The sequence below is a fragment of the Trichosurus vulpecula genome, chromosome 1, assembly GCF_011100635.1.
Source record: "Trichosurus vulpecula isolate mTriVul1 chromosome 1, mTriVul1.pri, whole genome shotgun sequence".
Lineage (NCBI taxonomy): Eukaryota > Metazoa > Chordata > Mammalia > Diprotodontia > Phalangeridae > Trichosurus > Trichosurus vulpecula.
This window is the reverse complement of record NC_050573.1, coordinates 384,369,046-384,376,704: the sequence shown is the minus strand read 5'-3', so window position 1 is coordinate 384,376,704 and position 7,659 is coordinate 384,369,046.

Here is a 7,659-nt window from a genome sequence, read left to right as displayed (position 1 = left end):
TGTCCAAGGTTACCCAGCTAGTTTGTAGGAATAAAAGGACAATATGCCCTCAATTCAAAGCCCAATGTTCTTTCTATAACACCAATAATACGGTGGGGAATGTCTTCAATTTCAGGCCAAGGAATCTGAATTTTAATGGACAAAAAGGAGCTACTGAAAATTTCTGAAAGAAAAATTATTAGTAGACACTTAGGTGGTACTTTGGGAAGAATTTGCTCCCTGACGGCAATATGCAAAATGGATTATGCAGCATGGAGTTAAATCTACTGAGTATGGAGATCATTTGGGAGGCTATTATAGTAATCTGTGCACAAATTGTGAAAGGCCTGAACTAGGATAGTAACAGTTGGAATGGAAAAGAAAATACGAAGAAACCTTAGGTTGTATTGATGCTTTTTACTCTTTACACCAGTTGTTTCTTGTAAGAAATGGGAGGAGTTTTGTTTCCACAGAATTGAAGGTGTACTTTCCCCCTCCCCCACCCCAGCTTTAGCAGAAACCAGGCCTAAGGTCGGTCAGGTGAAAGGTCAGAGGCTTGTAGGCATGCTTACATGAGCCATTTGAGGAGGGCATGATGTAGGCAGTCAGGGGGTTGTATCTGGCCAATGAAGAGCCCAATGGGAGATTCAAGGTGAGGGTCTATTAAAAGACTGGCTTCCATCTGAGTCCTTTGTACTTTCCCCTGTACTCTGTTCAGAGGAAGTACCCATTTATTCAGGGGAATAAATATAAATTATAATTAAAACATTCTTGACTTCCCAACAAATCTTGCTCATTCCTGGACAATGTGAGTGTTTCTAACAGTTGGGGGTTTGTCCGGAATCAATATAGCATCAGAAAAAAGAGGTATTTCAGGCAGAGAATGGGTGGCGCCCCAACTCTTTTGCAGTGTGCCCTAGTATCTACAGGTGAAAATTTCCTTCTTCAGACTGCTAATTTCCCGGGAGCATTTTTCTGGAATCCTTGGGAACCCAGGAGTGTGAGTAAAGGGAGAAAGGGAAGGAAAATGGCCATAGAAAGCACAAGTCAGGTGCCTGAGCAAGGTAGGGGAGCCCTGCTTTGTCATGTCTGGATTCGCTCCAAGTTGAGAAATAAGATTTGCTTGGAACAGGGAAAAGAGCTGTTAAAATATTTGACCTCGGTGGGGAGAATGGATTTCTCCTAGCGCTTTGAAGAAAAGCACTGGTGGGCTGACCCAGGGAAAGTGATTTGGCTGTGAGTGATTGTGGTCACATAAGTTCATGCATGAACCCAAGGGAAGCTTGGGTGACATTGTGAAGGTAGGGTCAGTTGAGTCTGACTAGATATTGGGGAGACCAGGAGGCTTGAGTTTTGGAGGCACCCTTACGGAGGGCTCTTGAATAAAACTTCTCAGACTCTAAGCCTTGGCACCCCGATTTCTTTACCAAGACAGTTTGGCCAGACCTTAATCTTTGGGGAGGAAGGCAGGCTGACCAGCATCCTTCCCCATCTCTGAGATGAGGGAAATTCTGCTCCACATGCTGGAGCAAGCTCTCAAGAAATGAACAAGAAACAGGGAGTCCTTGTGAGGATTGGCTCTGTTGAGTGTACAGGGTTGAGGGAGGACAAAAGAAAACGTTAAGGAAGAGAGCTCTTAGAAGTTATGACTGAGGGGGCAGAGCCAAGATGGCGGCTGGAAAGCAGGGACTAGCATGAGCTCCCCGCCGAGCCCCTCCAAAAACCTATAAAAAATGGCTCTGAACCAATTCTAGAACTGCAGAACACAGAAAATAGCAGAGGGAAGCAGGGGTCAAGCCCAGGACAGCCTGGATGGTCTCTGGGTGAGGTCTATCCCCCATGGAGCTGGGAGCGGAGCAGAGCCCAGCATGGGCGGTGCAGACGAACCAGCCCAGGAGCCGGGCTGAGCGGGCCCTAGCACCCTGAATCAGTGAGCTGCAGCAGTTACCAGACTTTTCAACCGACAAACACCAAAGACAACAGAGAAGGTTAGTGGGAAAAGCTGCTGGGGACAGAGTTTATAAAGGAGTTTGTGGTTCGGCCACCACCCCAGGGGCAGCGGAGGTGGGGCAACTACAGAACTACAGCTGTAGTTGCTTCCGACCCCAGGCCCACCTGGTGGGAGGAATTAAGTGGTGGATCAGAGCAAGAGTGAAGAGCCTGCTGAAGATCTAAGTCCAGTCCAGGTTAGGGGTTCTTAGGGAAGGAGAAGTGCTGGTGTGGCAGAGCTGGCGCATCCCCCCAGGCTTGGAACATAGTTCTCTTAACTCTACAAGCAGTCACACCCTGCTGAAAAACTCAAGGGTCAAGATAGTTGGCTGGGAATATGGCCAGGCAGCGAAAACACACCCAGATTCAGTCTCAGACTCTGGAATCTTTCTTTGGTGACAAAGAAGACCAAAACATACAGAAAGAAGAAGTCAACAAAGTCAAAGAGCCTACAACAAAAGCCTCCAAGGAAAACATGAACTGGTCTCAGGCCATGGAAGAACTCAAAAAGGATTTGGAAAAGCAAGTTAGAGAAGTAGAGGAAAAATTGGGAAAAGAAATGAGAAGGATGCAAGAAAACCATGAAAAACAAGTCAATGACTTGCTAAAGGAGACCCAAAAAAATACTGAAGAAAATAACACCTTAAAAAATAGACTAACTCGGTTGGCAAAAGAGCTCCAAAAAGCCAATGAGGAGAAGAATGCCTTGAAAGGCAGAATTAGCCAAATGGAAAAGGAGGTCCAAAGGACCAGTGAGGAAAATACTACCTTAAAAATTAGATTGGAGCAAGTGGAAGCTAGTGACTTGATGAGAAATCAGGATATTATAAAACAACTGAAAGAAAGAGAACAGTGGGGGTCAGAAGACTCCAAACTGGGTTTCTTAAAGTCAGAACTGAATAGATTTGAGACAGGGTTTGGTTTGGTAGTTTTCATTAGTAAAGCTTGCCATCTGATGGAAAAGAACCCACCCTCAGGGGGAGATGATATGGCAGGTCTCTGTAATCAGAAATAAGCAGGTAGTGACAAAAGGAAAGGTATCTGCCAGAATCTGTTACCATTATGAAAGAAGTTGGTTTGATGGGGGAAAACGGAAAATTGGATAAATGCGAATATGTGAAATCTTATTGTTTTAAAGTGGTATAAGAGCAATTAAGTATTAATACAAAGAGTGTAATTAATCACTGGAACTAAATCAGAGACATCTTCAGTTTAGGGAAAAGAATTTCAATATGTCTCTTTAAGACAGATAAGTTGTAGAATATTTTTGTATTGATGGGAAAAGTTAAATGTGGATTTGAATTCACTCCAACATAAAGATAAAGTTATATGGTTCAATTCTTTCAGATCAGGCATAATTAGAGGACAATAGAAAACTAGAAGAGAAACTGATGCAAATGTGTTAGAGCAATAACTTACGATCTTAATGGGAAGATTTTATGAACAAGGGAGGAAATGCATGCAAGCTATTTAGAGCTAGCTTTAAGGATGTTCCTTAGGCAATGTGAGATCATAGTCATATCTTAAACTGATCATTGGAACTTGCCATTCAAAGACTTAATGGGACTGTTAACTAACTGTTTTTCTGAGTCTAACTCCAAGTGTGAGTATCAAGGAAGGCTGACCCAAGATGCCAGCAGCCCTGTGGGAGGGCAGGCACGAGCTGGAGGTATGATTTCATGGTAAAGTTGAGAGGGCGGGGGCGGAGCCAAGATGGCGGCTGGTAAGCAGGGAATAGTTTGAGCTCCGTACGGAGACCCTCCAAAAACTTATAAAAAATGGCTCTGAACCAATTCTAGAACAGCAGAACCCACAAAACAGCAGAGGGAAGCAGGGCCGCAGCCCAGGACAGCCTGGGTGGTCTCTGGGTGAGGTCTATCCCACACGGAGCTCGGAGCTCAGAGCTGGGAGCTGGGAACGGAGTGGAGCAGAGCCCACCCGGAGCAGCGTGGACCATCCAGACCAGAAGCCGGGCGGAGGGGGCCCTAGCACCCTGATTCAGTGAGCTGCAGCAGTTACGAGACTTCTCAACCCACAAACACCAAAGACTGTGGAGAAGGTTAGTGGGAAAAGCTGCGGGAGTGGAAGGAGTTCACGGTTTGGCTTCCAGCCCCGGGGGTAGCGGAGGTGGGGCAGCTACAGCTGTTGTTACTTCCGGCTCCAGGCCCACCTGGTGGGAGGAATTAAGTGGCGGATCAGAGCAGGGGTGCACAGCCTGCCGAAGATCTAAGCCCAGTTCGGGTTGGGGGTCCTTGGGGAAGGAGCAGTGCTGGTGCGGCAGAGCTGGCACCTCCCCCCCAAACGTGGAACATAGAACTCTGTAATCTACAAGCAGTCATACCCCACTGAAAAACTCAAGGGTCAAGTTAGTTGGCTGGGAATATGGCCAGGCAGCGAAAACGCACCGAGATTCAGTCTCAGACTATGCATTCTTTCTTTGCTGACAAAGAAGACCAAAACATACAGAAAGAAGAAATTACTAAAGTCAAAGAGCCTACAACAGAAACCTCCAAGAAAAACAGGAACTGGTCCCAGGCCATGGAAGAGCTCAAAAAAGGAGTTGGAAAAGCAAGTTAGAGAAGTAGAGGAAAAATTGGGAAGAGAAATGAGAAGGATGCGAGAAAACCATGAAAAACAAGTCAATGACTTGCTAAAGGAGACCCAAAAAAATACTGAAAAATACACTGAAGAAAACAACACCTTAAAAAACAGACTAACTCAAATGGCAAAAGAGCTCCAAAAAGCTAATGAGGAGAAGAATGCCTTGAAAGGCAGAATTAGTCAAATGGAAAAGGAGGTCCAAAAGACCACTGAAGAAAATACTACTTTAAAAATTAGATTGGAGCAAGTGGAAGCTAGTGACTTTATGAGAAATCAGGATATTATAAAACAGAACCAAAGGAATGAAAAAATGGAAGACATTGTCAAATATCTCCTTGGAAAAACCACTGACCTGGAAAATAGATCCAGGAGAGATAATTTAAAAATTATTGGACTACCTGAAAGCCATGATCAAAAAAAGAGCCTAGATACCATCTTTCAAGAAATTATCAAGGAGAACTGCCCTGATATTCTAGAGCCACGGGGCAAAATAGAAATTGAAAGAATCCATCGATCACCTCCTCAAATAGATCCCAAAAAGAAATCTCCTAGGAATATTGTCACCAAATTCCAGAGCTCCCAGATCAAGGAGAAAATACTGCAAGCAGCCAGAAAGAAACAATTTGAGTATTGTGGAAACCCAATCAGAATAACCCAAGATCTGGCAGCTTCTACATTAAGAGATCGAAGGGCTTGGAATGCGATATTCTGGAGGTCAATGGAGCTAGGATTAAAACCTAGAATCACCTACCCAGCAAAACTGAGTATCATGTTCCAAGGCAAAATATGGATTTTCAATAAAATAGAGGACTTTCAAGCTTTCTCCATCTGAGTCCTTTGTACTTTCCCCTGTACTCTGTTCAGGGGAGGTACCCATTTATTCAGGGGGAATAAATGTAAATTATAATTAAAACGTTCCTGACTTCCCAAGTCTTGCTTTTTCCTAGACAATGTGAGTACGTTTCTAACATTTCTCAATATTTTTCTAGCCACAGAGCCCACCTTCATTGCAAAGTTTTAAAAATGGAAAGCTTCTAATACTGTATGCAACAGCCTACTCTTAGGTGAGAAAAGCATTTAACCACATTCCAGTAACAGTTGATCATTGTATTTAACCTGAGTTTTTCTACGTCTAAGTGTTGTTCTTTTCTAAATTACTGTGGTCATTGTGTATATGATCACCCACATTCTGCTTTTCCCTCTATATCAGTTCATATAAGTTGGAAAAACATTTTGAAGGCCTATCCAGAGGGTCAACAGAGAGTAAAAGTAATGTAGCTGTTTGTAAATCTGGAACATAGTGCTAGATTAATAGAAGGGGATACTTGGTTTTTAGAGACAGAGAAGTTCTATTTTGTATATTGTTTGAGGTGATTGCAGGATATTCAAGAATCTAGTTCGTAACTGGAATTCTAGACTTGTTTCAAATGTGATGATCAACATTTACAGATGGCTGGTGTTAATACATCTTGATGGAGAGGGGGTGTTTTAGAGGTCTGAAATGTTATATATCCTGTCTGGGATCCTTTTACTTAACTGTTTTTGTCACCGTTGTCAGAATGGGGTTGATGATACTGGAAAGTGATTGTGGTATTTTTTTTAAAGCATTAATCAAATTTTTAAAAACACTTTTTAAAATGTGAGGTTTAGGATTATATGTGACAATCATCATAGAGATAAGAATTGAACCCATGGGAATGGATTAGATTTCAGAGGAAAGAAAATGCTGAGAAAAGTCCCAGTAAGCAAAAGGCAATATATCACAGGACTCAAGTGTAGACCTTACCTCAATCCTCCCACTGAACTCAACATGTCCAGTACCAAAGCCAGAACTTGAGAGGTGCCAAAATACTTCTATTTTTTTGCCATTGTACCTGGCTCTGAAGAGAGAGGGCATCCTTGGCTGTAGATCCAAGATCCTGGCCATGGTAAACAATGCCTGCATGGTAAGCACTAGAAACCCTTTGGATATCTCCTTTTCTCTCAATGTGTCTCAATAGCAAGTTGCCTTTTTATTTTGGTTTGAACTCCTTTTCAGAACTAGATAAAAAAGTAACCCAAAAGTCTACTTACCATTCAATTTGACCGAGTTTTTACTTCTCACCTATTGACAAAGTTCAAAGGTTATCAGCCCCTACAGAAGTTTAAAATCTAGTAAGATGTGAATGGGAAAAGCATTTATTCAGTGCCAACTCCTGGGCTTAACATTTGGGATTCAAAGAGAAATGCAAAGGTAGTCCTCCTTAGCTTTCATTCTAAAGAGGAAGAACACACATATGCGGGAGTAGTGTGTTGTGGCGCTGTCAGCTATTATCAGAGCCCATTTCCTGCCTTATTAAAGCATGTTAGACTTCAGTCTTGGGGTTACAGCTCCCATTGCACAAGGAAGGACACAACAGGTTCTGGATTTTCAGAACAGATAAACATATATCAACAAATAATTATAATACAAAGAAGAATGAGGTAAGTGTATGAAAGAAAAAATCAAAGTGCTAGGAGAGGGTACTATGTTCCAAGATTCATAAGCAAAGAGGACTAAAAAAAAAGCAACAGTGGATTTTCTCACACTAACTTCATACCCTAGGGCTAAAAAACATTCATAAAAATACTAGTTGTCAGCCAAATATTATACAATATTAATGTAGGAAGATTTAGTAGAGAAAAGGAATGTTTCATTAAAAATTCCCTAGTTAAGGGTTTGGTGGAGATAAATTTTCAAGAAAAAAAAAGGAATTCCAAACATCTACATGAGATCATTAACAAAAGTATTTTCTTAAAGTTGTTTCATGGTCAAATAGGAGTGCTCATGAGTTAGTTTATTTTGTTTTATTTATATATCACACTATTAATTGAATAAGAATGTAGTAACATATAAACGTGCATGCATGGAAACGCATTTCTTATCTGTGACTGAAATACCAGGTAATTATTCAGAAAAGCCTTCTTTTATCTTATATCCTTTTTATGTCCAGAAACTGAAACTTTTTTATCCTTTAACCCTGTGAGGCCTCCTGGGAACAGGTATTTTCTAAGTCTCCCTCTCTCTCCCACCCCCCAAGAAAAGTCTGACAGGATTTCCTTCCTTCAGAG